Source organism: Pseudopodoces humilis, chromosome 4, assembly GCF_049639895.1.
Source record: "Pseudopodoces humilis isolate 2021_Gansu_Grassland_sample_001 chromosome 4, ASM4963989v1, whole genome shotgun sequence".
Lineage (NCBI taxonomy): Eukaryota > Metazoa > Chordata > Aves > Passeriformes > Paridae > Pseudopodoces > Pseudopodoces humilis.
The window spans coordinates 67,197,956-67,212,600 of record NC_142203.1 but is presented as its reverse complement, the minus strand read 5'-3'; the positions used below and the strand labels follow the sequence as shown (position 1 = coordinate 67,212,600).

At 40.9% G+C, this 14,645-nt stretch overlaps 1 long non-coding RNA gene across 2 annotated transcripts; it reads left to right on the top strand.

Annotated features, from left to right (window-relative positions):
- The first annotated feature begins 5,985 nt into the window (after positions 1–5,985).
- Positions 5,986–14,579, top strand: LOC148184526 (uncharacterized). Of its 2 annotated transcripts, none has more exons than XR_015772398.1 (4): positions 5,986–6,054; positions 9,443–9,529; positions 10,945–11,041; positions 12,069–14,579. It is a non-coding gene; the product is annotated as an uncharacterized LOC148184526 (long non-coding RNA). The 2 variants fall into 2 exon arrangements; XR_015772399.1 differs by having other exon boundaries at positions 10,887–11,041.
- The last annotated feature ends 66 nt before the right edge of the window (positions 14,580–14,645 follow it).

Genomic DNA, 14,645 nt, shown 5'->3' with positions numbered 1-14,645 from the left:
TTTGGTCACTTGGGGTCACCTCTCCTGGCTGTGTCTCCTCCCGGTCTCCCAAGCACCCCCAGCTTCCCTGCCAGCGTGGCAGTGTGAGAAGCAGGAAGGGCCTTGGCTCTGTGTAAGCTCTGCTCAGCAGTAACTAAAACATCTCTGTGTTCAGCACAAAGCCAGAACACAGCCCCATATCAGCCAACGTGAAGAAAACTAACTCTGCCCCAGCCAAAACCAGAGCACTGGTTTACTGGAGTTACAGTGATTCTTGGGCTTTGTGTTATCAAAGACTGAAAAAATGAGCAAAAAGGATTGTTTTGGTGTTTGGATTTGTTGAAAAGTTCCTGTAAGAGTCCATTTTAATCAGTGTACCTCTTACTGTGTACACTTACAGAAAACTTCAGGAAAAGGCTTATTATAGAATAAATGGGAAAGCCAGGTGATACAATTCTTATAGTACAAGTGGGAAGGCATGCTTCATTAATAAATCTGCTGCTGAAGTTATTTTTTACTATGAAGGGGGGCTCTAGAAGCCAATTTTAACTGCCTATTATATGTGGGATTATGGAAAAAATGCATTTCAGCAAGCGAGTATTCTGTGTAGTTAGAAGTTTTAGATGTGATTATTGCTGAGAATAACTGTGCTAATGCTTCTACTGACCAACAGAGACTTTTAGGTCACAAAAAGATGTCTTTTTACAGTGAAATGTGAAGAATAGAACAGGCTCTTCTCACATTTAAAACCCAATGACTGTGGAATGTTTTAGGTTTTCTGCCCTTTACAGAATTTTGTGAGACAAAGGGAGACCTCACATCCAGTGTAAGGTTTCAGAAAATATTAGTCCTTACCAAAGATTAAACAAATATAAATTTCTGCATAATAAATAGTTTCCAGCAACAAGTCCTTTGAATCAGAACAAACCAACCTGAATCTTACCATCACAGTCAACAAATACAGTGAAAACTGGGCTCAGAAACCATGGAGCCTCATCAGTCCTAGTGTTATACTGCCAGTAGTTTTTCAAGTTTTGTATTGGAATAAAATATTCAAAATGAAGGCTGATACATGAGGCTTCAAAGGACAGAAAACCAAATAACTTTTCTTTAGAAATTAATTTTATAGGATTTAGTACAAACAAGTATTTTTTAAGTTCAAAAACAAGTCCAAAAGAAGTTTATTCTGAAATAGAATTTGAGCATGAATATATGTTTCCAAAGAGTCAAATCCTGGCCTGGGGTATCTGTTATCATGAGTCTTCTCTAGTTCAAGAAAATGTCAGCTATGATTCAGACCTGTCTTTGTGAGTAAAGGTTATCATGAGCTGAGGCTGACTCTAGGCCTGTCTGTTTTAATGGGAGTAAAGAGCTGGCTGGTAATGAGGAGGAAAAAAAAAAGGTAAGTGAAGTATATTGCCCTCAGTGTAAAAAGATGGAGTGCAAGAATATCTGGACTTCAGTGCAGAGAAACTTGGGATATGAGCCTTGACTGAGTTGGAGGGGAGGGATAACTTAGGAGGAGAGATAACTAAGGCCCAGCTGCAGGGAGGAGAGAGATGAAAATGCACTTAAGTGCAGTCTCTTAGGCTTCAGTTTTGCAAACTGATCTGTTCAGGCAAACTTGTACACCCACACAAAGCCCTGTTGAAGATAATAGGATTTTGTGCAGGCTCATAAGAATCAGCTTGCAGGAATGGGGCCCTGAGTCCTCAAGAGAAGTTTACACTGAGTAACATGAGGGATAGCTGGAAATGACACATCTCAGCAGTCCCTGATTTTGAATCAGGAATTGAGAGTGTGAGCTGGTCTTGTGGGGTATGCAAGATGACAGAGTTACACTCACATTGTTATGCTCTGTGTGCTTCTGTTATAACCCCCATTGGAATTTACATTTGGTATCTTTTCCCCCACCCCCAATATCTTTCAGGCTAAAATCTGGTAGATGAGAGCTCAACCTAGAAGGCTGGTGACTTCTGAAATGTGAATGCAAGTGGTTTAGATGCTTGGCTTTGCAGGGCAGCTGGAAGGGGAAAAATAACAGCTGGTTTTCAATTTGTTTTACAAAATAGTATTTAATGATAGAAAAACTAGGTAATGTGGAGAATGTTTTTTAGGTTTGTCAATAAGATAAATTAGATTTTTATTTACCACAGAGCCTGTTAGAACATTTGTGATGTGTTTTAGAATTACTGTGGACTTAATCCCTTGGCATACAAAATGTATGTGTGAATCTCACTGACAATTTGTAAACAGTAATTACAGTTAGAGGACCTTTATGCATTTCATTTTACTGTGATTGCTTTACCTAGCACAGTCTGACTGCTCTGAGTGCCTTGTTAGACCCAGCTGCAAGGGCCTAATGTGACAAGGTGATGACAGAGATCTTTAGTACAACTTGATTGTTCCTAGGGCAAGGTTATTATTTGGGCTGCATCTTCTTTAATAGCATAATTGAGCTCCAGGTAGGCATTCTAATCTACCACTGCTGGCTGTCTTGTAGTCACACGTTTTACAGAGTTTCTAAGGGAGGTGCTTTAACCTCCTATTTTAGCTAAATCCATCTTGTCTATGCCTAAGAGCTATACTGGTACCTTTAGTATGAGTCCCTAATTATGAGTGATGAATTCCTTTGATGCTACTAGAAAAAAATATTTCAAAGACTAAACAGAATCTTGAATATTTACCTTTCAAACCTTACTCTCTATCTGGGTTTCATCCTGAATACATATTTACTGAATAAATGGTAAATCTTGTCTATTTCTTTTTGCCATAAACTAAGAAGATCACTAGCTTAAATCAGAGGCAGACACTCTTGGACAACTAGACAGATCGATACCTATGTGAGGCCCCAGCAAACACTGTGACTGCCCAGATTTACAGTTAGGTTTAGGAAACACGGAAGGCAGTGAATACATTAAATAGAGGATTGCTGTTCTCACAACTCCCATAACACAAGAAGTAGGTGGCACTGGATGAAGCTAGTTTGAGACAGCTTTAGGAAAAGGAAAACAGTGTGGGAGCCTGTTGTAACAGGGGATGGTGGTTCAAAAGGATGTGACCAAAGCATGTACATAAAGGGAATCTGGAAGAAACCAAGGAGAAATGTACTCACTAACATCCCTGGTCCTGGATACTGGGAAAGGATAGGGGAATGGACACCAGAAAGTACCATTCTCATGAGGCCATATATCTCATTTACTACTGACAGATATGCAGTAGTGGACTAAATGGACCACTGGTCTGACTCAAGGGCAGTGTTATACAGAGTCAGGGCTCTTACAGATCCTACCTCACATTTTCACTCATTAATGAAGCAGAGAGACAAGGTCCTCATGTGTAAAAATCACAGAATTGTTAAGGCTGGAAAAAACCTTCAAGACCAACTCCAACCATTAATCCAGTGCGGCCAAACCCACCACTAAATCGTGTCCCTAAGTGCCATATCTGCATGTCTTTCAAATCCCTCCAGGGGTGGTGACTCAGCCAGTTCCATGGGCAGCCTGTTCAGTGCTTGGCCCCTCTTTCCATGGAGAAACTTTTCCTGATGTGCAATCTAAACCTCCCCTGGTGCAACTCAAGGCCATTTCCCCTGTCCTGTCATTTGCTCCCTGGGAGAAGAGGTTGACCCCCAGCTGCTACAGCCTCCTGTCAGGCAGCTGTGGAGAGTGATCAGGTCCCTCTTGGGTCTCCTCTTCCCCAGGATAAACACCCCCAGCTCCCTCAGCTGCTCCTTACAGGACTTGTGCTCCAGAGCCTTCCCCAGCTCTGTTGTTCTTCTGATAACTGGCAGTTCAGACCTATGCAGTAACAGAACTGAAATGCAAAGTTTCCTTCTGAGTGGCTGTGACAGGAAATGAACTTTCAGGATAGTGAATAGCACCAGAAATGTGGCTTGTTGGATTAGTTCCCAGTTTTGCAAGATGTGGATACATGGCTGGCAAGGCGGATGCAGAAGTTTCCAAATGCAATTCTGTTGTGGTCAGTGTGATGGCAACAGAGATTAATTTGGCCCTAGGTATCTTTTCTTAGCTTATTGAAATATAATTCTAAAATATTTTATTTCAGCTTTTAATAATATTTTTCTTATTTTTGGAAGATCTGCAAATTAAGCAACATATGACTGATAAAAAGTGGCTGTAGCTGGAGAGAAATTTCTTAGTTCATTCTTAGAAAATATTAGCGAACAACTATCAATCTATCTTAAACATGTAGATGGAATAATGTTCAGATGTGTATGTGCCTTTCTGTGGCTTTCCTTACAGTTGGTTTCAGGTTAAATTTCTTTTTCATTTGTCCAAGTCTGCCTGACTCCTTTTAGTCTGTTTCCTGTGCAGAGCTGATCCACAGAACCTGTGGAATTTCATCGTTCCTAATTTTGAAAAAAATTGTCATTTTTCTTAGATGTTTTCTCAATAAGTTATTACTTGTTCTGTCCATCTGATCCATGTGGACCTTTCGTATCCATTTTTAGAGCAATTCCTTCCTCTCTTCAGTTATGCAAAATACCTTATTAAATAACCTGGGTCCTTGAGTGTCACAGTGAAAAACAGGTATTTAGGTATAAGTTTCTAATCCATTCTGATTTTCTGTGTTTCAATTTGGAACCCTACAGACAACACTTACATTGCTGTTAATGCAGTTTCTTAATGTAGCCAGAGGGAAAAAAACCCAAAAAACAAAAGGAATGAAGTAATACATTCTGATTTGGGAATAAGTGATTGCATTAATAAAATGCAAGGTAAAGAGGCCCTGTGACATCTTACAAAATGATAAATGTTTTTTTCAGGAAACACAGATTTAGTGTGACAATGGCAGTAAGTTCTCTTCCAGATTTGAATATTACTAAGACTAAACAAGTCTGTTCACAGGGGAAATAAACTCACAAAAATATTTCCTCCAAGGCCTAGAAGAGACCTTTTTTTGATTTTTATTTTGGCCCTTCTACAACTGCTCTGCTACCTGTTTTCCATCGGATATATGATCTGACAACATCTTTCACTCTTGAGTGTGCTGAGTAAGAAAACTTTCTTAGCTGTGAAGTTACTTGTCCCAAATGGTGAACTTGAATTAAGGGAAAATGAGAAAAAAAATCAGTCTAAGTGGCAGTATCTTTATTATCTCTCAAAAATACAAATTATTTTCTATTCTTTCCTAAATCAATCAACCTGGAGGTAGAACCTCTTGTTTCAGCACCACTTTATTTATATTCCTATATTTCTTCAAAAGGTTTTGTTGGCCATTAGTCTTCAAAAGCAAAAGCAAACAATGAGGAGTATTCAATGGCAAAAATCCTGTTGACTTCAATCTTATTGGCTCAGTCAGGCTATAATCTTAATTAGCAAAATACCCAGGAGAATCTATTCTTCTGGACAAAACTAAAAATTTAAGCACTAAGCCATACTTACTATATTTCAGTGTATTCTTTTGAGGAAGCACAGAGAATATAATTCTCTGTCTGTAAATGAATTTAACAGGTATGGAGTGCATTACTCAATATTTAGCACATTCTCACTTCTTTTATTAACTAGGAAATTATATCTGCTGCAAATGGCTTTTTCTGGCTCTTCCTCACCTCTTCTGCTGTGAGCAGTTTTGCTGACTGCTTCTCTTCATTTCTGCTTCTTGTGCATCCAGCAAACTGCATTTCTGTGCAGAGCTCTCTGTCTTCATCCTCAGGGCAGATTATTTCCCTTCATTTTGTGTTCCTGTCCTCACCTGTTCTTGCTGTCAGTTTGCGTCTTGATCTCTCATTCTTGCATTTTCTTAGCTCTCTGAGTCTGGTGTGATACATATTCTCATTCAAGTTCACCTCTTGTGTGTTCTCTGCCCTTGTCTCTGCGCGTCCCACAGCCGCGTGTGCCCGCTGTTACAGGATCAACGGTGGGTTCCCAGGCTGCAGGGGTGGCCCAGAGACAGGTGAAGCACCATGAGTTAAGATCAGCTTCAGGTGATTCTCTTTTTAGGCCTTGGGGGTGGGATGGGTTAGTATTCAGGTATTTCAGTGCATATCTTCCTATCTATATGGCCATGCAGGCTGAGAGGAAAGAGCAGGAGCTTGGACCTGGGCATCAGGTAAGGAGTGAGCTCACTCTTTTTGGTAATCAGTGTAGGCATAGTTCAGCTCTACTTGGTTTTTAAAACTACATCTTGACATTCAAACAATTAAAGAATATGAATGAGGGCTAAAATCTGTTTTATCTTAGCATATTTTGAATATGTCACTTAGACTAAGTTAAGGGACTGAAATCCTTTGGAAGGAATGGAGTAACCTGGAAAGTAAAGTCCCAGGACTGTTTATATCTGAGTAAAGCTCTGTTGTCCTCACAAAAGTGTGCATCTGGACATCTCACAATCTTTTGAAATATTTTTATGCCTGTGAGAAAGAAGTGCTTTCTTTTATTGCTTCTTCTGCACAGTAAGTGACCCCTAGCACACGTTGTGTTTGTGGGAAACTCTTGTGGGCTCAAATGGGGATGAGAAAGAAAACAACTTTTTCAGAAAGATTACTTTGGTGTAATATGAGCCACATAACACTATCTACCCTGTTTTAAAAGGGTAGGTCAATGAGATAAATCACAGAGGCTGAAATGCTAATCTTCATCTCTCTTATCACATGATCCTTTTCACCGAAATCCTTCTGGCTCCTGCTGGGAAACCAGCATTCAGTTCGCAGTCTGGTTTGAAAATCACAATCCTCATTTGCTGTTACGTTTGGTGAAGTAACTGATTCACATATGATTAATTTTGTCCTTTTTTGAGTCCTAGATATGGGCTACTTAAATCTGGTTCATCACTGAAAACAGGAATCAAGAATAATTTTGCCAGATTTTTATGTCTGGAGTGTGTTTCCCAGTGGAAGGATTTATCCTACTTATTGCTTTGCAATGAAAGGCAATTTGTTTTCTTAATTTTTTCCAAAGTAAAAATTGATGGGATCAGAGATTTTTCCATTTCTAAAACTGAACCTTCAATTCCTTGATTTCCTGCTGATGCTCATAATATTATCCCTTAATATAAATCAGCAAAGTCAGCACACAGGAGTGCTGCATTGAACATGCCCAGTTCCTCAGTACCTAAGTGACCCACACTGCATTGCTGCAGGAGCTCCTCAGTGATCAAAGATGTTTGTTCATCTTCTGGCAGCAAGTGTTATGTCTCTCTCTCTGAAAATAGGTCCTATTTCAGCCTATTGCTTTACATAAGCAAAAAACTCCCAAAAAATCTGCTGCAGCTCCAGGGGTAAAGGCCAAAGCCAGTGTCTGATCAGCTATTCCAGTCAAACACTCTTGAAACAAGACCTTGTTTTCTCAGTTGCAGCAGTTTTTAGTGTAATCTCTACGGGCTACATTAATCTTCTGGAGTCAGAGACTGATGGTGTCTCACGTGGGTTGTTACTTTATTTTCTCTGGACTTCAGGGCTGCTTTGGGCAGAGTAAACCAGGCTCTTTGGAAAAATGTCTGCAAGGGTACAAGGTTGTCTGCAATGCTGTTCTAGTGGCTTTTAGCTTTCCTTAGGAAAGGTTACATTGAACTTTAACTGTGTCCAGACTATTATTTTTTTTTCCCTAGCTGAAAAGATTCAAGATGGATTTTTATTTCGGAATCTTAGACTTAATCAGAAGCTAAACTTATTCAAACACCTTTCTATGGCTCGCATGTACATGATAAAATGTTATGCTCTCTGAGGCAGTGGCTGCATTGTGCCTGTCTGATGTGGCAACAACTAGCTGCGTGGCACATGTCAAATTATTTAGAAAATACTAGTGCTAAAAAGAGAATGAGAATAACTCCTCACTGCTAGAGGCCAGAAGTCCTGAATGCTGTCTTTCCTTCAATATGCCTTTCATACTCTACCAAACTGTCTTCAAAACATGGTTTTATTCTTTGTATTTAACATAAATTACCTAGAGACTGTAGCTCTCTGGTGCTTGACACTGTGTGTGGCCTAACTTTTAGGCCCAGCATGTGAACTACTTCACATATATGAGCATGCAACAAAATGTACTTTGTTCCCATACACATGCTAACGAGTCATCATTAGACCATAGGGACAGAAATTGAAATACTGAGTGATCTGAGTTGTCAGAAGAATGTAAATATTAAACTTCAGACTCACATCACTGTTGCTGAGAGCATTTTCTTGGCTCTCTGAGTGTGTAGCATTGCCTTGTAGATGGGACTAGAGCAAATGCACTGGAATTGCATTGCATTCCCATGCAAGAAACCCAGACAAGTCTAATTTCCTTTCATTCCTGAGCTCAGGCTTCAGTATCTTTCCTGTTTCTTCTTGGGGGACCAGGCTCTCAGGTTGTGTTTGGCTCAGGGAATGCAGAAGCACTTTTGAACTCTGACATGTAGGTGTGCGCATTTGTCACATCTCAAATCTGCACAGGGCAAGACCCCAACTTTGTGACCAAAACCTGAATGCTCCAGCCAGATCTGTCTCGATGAACCAGGAAACCAGAAATCTGAGACATGTTTCAATGCACCCTCCACACTTGCTACTGCATAGGCTGCCACATTTGCCTGGAGAGGGGCAGATGAGACTTAGATGAGATTAGCAATGCATGCACAGCAATTCTGGCTAATGGTAGCCCACCAGCCTGCCAGCTGCAGAGACCCTGGAACCATTGCCAACAACTCTCCTGGGTTTGCAGACACCCTTGCAGGTGCACTGACACGTGCAGTTGATGCAGCAGTGACACTGTGCCCGGAGCAGGGGGGCTGTCCTGCTGTGTGGCTGTGATCCCAGAGCACTCAGACATGCAGAGACTCGTGACCTTCAAAGTCCCAAATCCTCTAAACAGTGCAAATAAATTTCAAATTTCATGTGCAGTGTTCTGCTTGTTTTCCTTTCCCATCCTTTCTCTTTCCTGCTGAATGATGGTAAGTGGAGAAGGGTCTTTGTTCATATCTTCAAATTTATCAAAAGAGGAAAGCAGAGCAGTTGATGAAACATCCTTTTGGTGGGACACCATCCTGGAGGAGAGGTCAGGCTGCAGCTCTTCCACCAACTCCTTCTGCTCCCTCTTTGGTGGCTCCTGCCATTAAAGAGGTGGAAAGAGGCAGTGCAGAAGAAGCAGAGACGAAGGAATGGTATTTGGGAGGAGAGTCCTGGCTTGAGCCACATTAGGAAAAATCAGTTTTGGGGATGGGGTGAGTGTCTGCTTCTCCCCCCAGATTTATGACTGTGGTGGAAGTTCCTGTCACCCCTCACTCGGCACCTGTGTTTCCAGCCACTTCTCTATTGTTGTTATTTCCAAGTGATGACTGACTGAATCTCTGCTAATGCAGCAAGTGGGCTGGGGTTGCTCCAGGTGCATGCTCCAACTCTCCAAAATGTCCACTGGCCACAGAAGACCTGCTGCCTGCAGACCTAGACATGTCTGGTTAAGAGGGACCTGCCAAAAAGTATGTTGTTCTGTGTTGTTGGAGTGTCTGTGTTCTATCTTTTTCCAAGGGTTCCTGCCAATTAGCAAGACAGCACAGATGCAGAGCTACTGCACAGGTCATGGAAGAAGAAATTGTTTCTTAGCTACAGCTAAAGGTGAGAACCTCACAGATGTCTCCCTTGTCTTGGCATCTCCCCCAGTGCAAACTCGATTAGATGATGTGAATTTTACTGGATCTGTGATGTTTCATTAGCACAACTCTTGTGTATCTGGTAATAGCTACTGCTGCCTGCAGTTTTGGATCAGTGCAGGGCTCACCCACCTTTCAGGACTACACTTCACCTACACCTTGCCAGCCCCAGCAGTGAAATTCACAGTGAACACTTCCAGTGATCCCTTTCCTCAGCTCTGCTGCAGTGTCATTGCAGCATTTCAAATGGCATAATTTGCTCCAGCAGGATTAATCACCACCCAAAAAAAGGTGCTCTCTGCCCTTTTTAGTTGTTCAAGCCCCAGAGCTGTGTCCTGTGCCCATGGTCACTGGAGGGCTTCCAGCTCACACAGCTCAGTGGCCAACTGGAACTTGTGTGAAAGGGGACAGAGCCACACTGATGGCCTTGAGACCCAGATCAGCTTTGAGGAGACATCCTGAGAAACCCACCAAGTCCTCCAAAAGACAATTCAGTAACAATCCCATGGCAGACCACTTGGTACTCATTTTTTTGGTTAACGTAAAGGCTGCATCTCTTTGGTACTTAGATAAATCTGTTACCCTCTACACATTCCATCGGAGTTCACAATTACCTTTTACTTTGTAACACTATTGCTCTTTCAATTAGTCTGCCGCTTTGCCTTAATGGTCACACCCACCCTCCAAGTAAAAGTTTGGCCAAGGCTGAGCCCCAGCACTCCAGAATAGCCCAGGTGGAGAGCAGGCTGATGTTAAGATTGCAGCTGAACCTCTTCACTCCATGTGCCTGTGTGATGCAGCAAACAACAAAGAAAAGTAGGAGATTAGGGGATTCCACAGAATTCAATGAACTGCTAAGAACTTATTAACAAAATATAGCAGAAATGCATCATGCAAAGCAAAACTCTTTTCATTGCAGCCTATGCTAAATATATAGATACAAGAAGCCAAAAACTGGGGTTTAGGAGATGATAACCCATTTCCCTGAATTTTGTATTTTGTCTGTAGCTGTTAAAACATTTTATGTAAATATTTGCTATAATGTACTGTAAAACCCTGAAGAACAGTTCTGCTCTCACTTTTTGGGAGATCAGATAATTTAACTCATCTGAAGCCATCTAAGGTTGCTCAATGAGTAGGCTCTTAATCTATCAAAAGATGAAGCACACCAGCTCCAGAGTTAGGCTTTTACATGTTCTTAAAGACAAGGGTTAAAATGTCTGATTATTTGGGCTTGTTTTGGGCTCAGCCTCTCTGGAAGTCAGAGTCATAGTAGTAAGAATTTCTAATTTATATGTGTATTTATATTCTGTCTCATGCAGAGACCAGTAATTGAACCAGAGCTGTGTACCCAGGGTGCTGTAACATCCATACTTGCAGGTTTCCCTCTGGCTGGGGTGGGACATGAGGGCTGCTCTGTCTTTCTTGAGGCAACCTGGAGGCTACCTTCCCATGATAACACCAGTTCTCCTCCTGGGTGAGTGGTTTCTGAACCAAGCAGTGCCTTGTCAGCTGTGCATGACTGCTGAAAATGGGACTTTGTGCTGCCTGGCAGACACAGGCTCTTTTTCTCCAGTGAGAGGGCATTTCAGAGGAAATTACTACACGTTGCACAGGACAAAATATTTTTCCCATTGTGCTGAAATGTATCTAGAGTGGGGAAACTACACTTAGGATATGGAAAAAAGGGGAAATAACATGGGGTTGTCTACAGTGCAATAAGGGGAAAAAAACACCAGGAGAGGCATCCTGAAGTATGCTTCCTGCATGTATTGAATGCTTTAAAACATGATGCTTTTCCTTTCAAAAACAGTGAACACACTGGCATTACAATCCCTTATTTTTTTGAGTTGAGTTGATACATTCCAATCTTTGTAGGACACTTTTTTCAGCTGAGATGGCATTTGGCTGTGGTTCCTATGACAAACAGAGAAGAATTGGCATGTGGCGTGCTTCAATAAATATGCAACCAGGTTCTGTAGAGAAAAATAGCTATAAAAATTGACCAGATACTTCATTGTCACCTATTGCATGTTCAGAGGTCCATGGTACTGAAAATAAACAATATTTATAAGCATTTCATGGGCCATTATAAAAACACACTGCATTTTACTTTGTAACTTTATAGGTTGTTTTTCAGCTTGTGTTCCTTTACAAAAGAGCTTTCTTTATTAATTATTTATTTTCTTTTAGTCTGGAAAATAGTTTCAGGCTCACCAAAGATGAGAACACAATACAATATTTGATTAATATTCTTTATTATTGTATCTTGTTTCTCCAAGATGAAAAATGTGCTGCTATTCCCAGAACTTGGTTAGAATAGCAAACCAGTCTCTGCAGGGTAACCTTGAATCAGGCGTCTTCTTTCATATGCCCAGTCATCGGTCAAAAGGAGGGGACAAAAACAGGACACACAGTGGGGCACATGGAATTAATGAGGTTTCTAAGGACAATTCATTATTCTATTATCCTAAGTAATAATATTTTTATTTCTTTATGTTTAGAGGCCTCAGGCTGGAGAACTGAGGGCACAGTGGGTACATTCCTTACATGAAATGAAAGACAATCCCTGTCTGAAGAATTTGGACTGTGTAAAGAATAAAAAAATATGCAGGAAAGAAGAGTTAAGAGAGTTAAGAATCCAAAAGAAGACAAAGGGGTCTGAAACAAGTTGACCAAAAGTGCCTGAATACAAAGTTCTTAGCTTTTTTTGTATATCTTGTGTGAAGTTATCTCAGAATCTTTTAATGATGAAGTAGTGTTCTTTTAATGATCAAGCAGAACTTGATTTCAGCACAGACTGTCAATTGTCACTTGATTCTAAACATTTTGCAGCTCTTTCTGGGAGCAACTAGGGATGAAATGCTGCAGCACAGAGCATTGTTGCTCATCAACAGTGTAGTTCAGGGAGGTTTTATGGCTCCAACTCCTCATAGCTACATTCCTGGAGTGGGTCAGCATTTCACACACACTTACCTGGCAATTTAGCACATAATGAGTAACCCAGTGAGAAATCACCAGAAAACACTGTAGAAATGTTGCAGATCATTTTAGAGAGAGAAAAGCTGAAGGAAAATTATAGACCATTCACTCACTCTGATACTTTTGGCACATCATCTGTCACATTGAGAATTGTCTAATAAAGCTGGTGGATTGTCTGGCCCAGTAGTTTAGAGCATGAGATAACACTTTTTTACCATTATATAGTATCACAGGCAGTATCTAGCTACCTTCTAACTATTGATCTCAACAATGTATTAACTACTAATTTCTCCCAAGTAGGATTTGATGAAGGATATGAGGCCCTGTGTGTGGGTGGTTTCAGCATCCATTTGTGTGTGACAGAACCAGCCTGTCCAGATCACTTACACCCGATCCACGTGGCAACCTGTAAACCAGCTGGTGCCCACAACAGGTGCTTCCTCAAGGGAGGGGAAGTAGGACAAAGCAATTGAATCTGTAGCCATGTCAGTGTCCATGCCTCTGAGATGGAAAAGGTCAGTGGATGGAGGAAAGATGGCTAAATTCTATGGTATTTACTTGTGACCAACTACGAGGGTGGGCAAGCAATGTTACTGCTGCAAACAATAGGTAACAACTGTGACTGGTATCTCAAATGATGAGAAGACTGAGCAAACTAAGAACATGTGAGAGGAAGAGACAGGAAAGGAAAGTGTCTTGGAAAAAATACATGAAGTAATAGAGCAGCTGAGAGAGGAAAAACAGCTGCTGAAGTAAGCAAGAACACTACCAGCTTCAAGCAGAAGTCTTGAAAAAGTTGTGAAAAGTGAGCATGACAAAGAATCTGTGAACATTTCATATGCACGTACCTGAGAGCTGAAATTGCTGCAGTCCCTGCCGTTCCCAAGACCTGCCCAGTCCTGAGGCTGGATCTCCCTGTCCAGTTTTGCATAGCTGTGTGTGTATCCAGGGCAGCTGATTTGTTAGATGGCCTGTTGCAATCTTGGCTGGTGATTGTTGCCCTGCACTCATCACTTCAGCATTTACAGGCCCATGTTTTGAAGGTTCCTGGTTGAGGTTATGTGCAATGTTGCCAAGGTGCCATCTGAAATCTCTGCTCAGAAGCAGATCAGTAATAGTGGGCAGCAGCTAAAGTCTTGTTTTCTCTTGTAAAACCTAGATAAGGTCCCAGCCTGCAAACTGAACATTATTATTTATTTGTGTCAGCATCTGGCATGTGCTAGGCATTTTTTAGACAAGCAAGAAATGATAAAATATTGGTTAGACAGAGAAGCAGACAGATGTAGGGGTGGGGCAATAGCAACAGATTATTTCAGTGTAAAGTTAGCACCAACCTCTTAAAGCAAAAAATGATTGGAGTGCATTTTCTAAAACTACTTGGAAAGAGTTGCACAGATAGCAGCTGAAGAGACAGATAAAGGAACTTGAAAGATGGGTAGACATTGACTAGACAGTGTTTGGGATTGCTTCGAGTGATGTGTGTGCAAGACGGATGGGACTAGTAATATAAAGGCATTCAGAAAGTAGATCATCTGATTTTTTGCTTTTGGTTCTGCAAACCTGGGGTGGAAGCACCTTGTTTAAATGTGGACAGATTTTGGTGTTGACAGCTACACTGACAGAAAACACCATTCAGAGTTTTATACTCCTCTGCAAACATTCACCCATTTGAGAGTCACATCTAGTGGGATATTTGATCAGATCTGAACCTAGCTTAAGCCAAATTAGAATTGTAAATAGAGATAAATATGGTTTGGAACTCAAATTCATCCACAGCCTTTTTCTACTGGAAACAGAATACGTGAAACATTACGTGAAACAGTGGTCCTACGTGATTCACTTACTTATCCCCACCCTTAGAAAAAATATATTTTGGATGCCTCTCTTTTAACCTGACTTTAATCTTCATGAAAACATGTCTGATAGCTTTGGAGACAATATTGGTATGTTCTGTACAGAAATTTTACTAGCTGCTTTTTTACTTTTTTTCCTTTGGCATCAACTTGAAAGAATTGTTGGAAGATGATGCCTGCTGGAAACATTTATCCATTTCATTTTAAGAATGTGAGTAATTGTGCAGTGTATGTCATGCATATTAA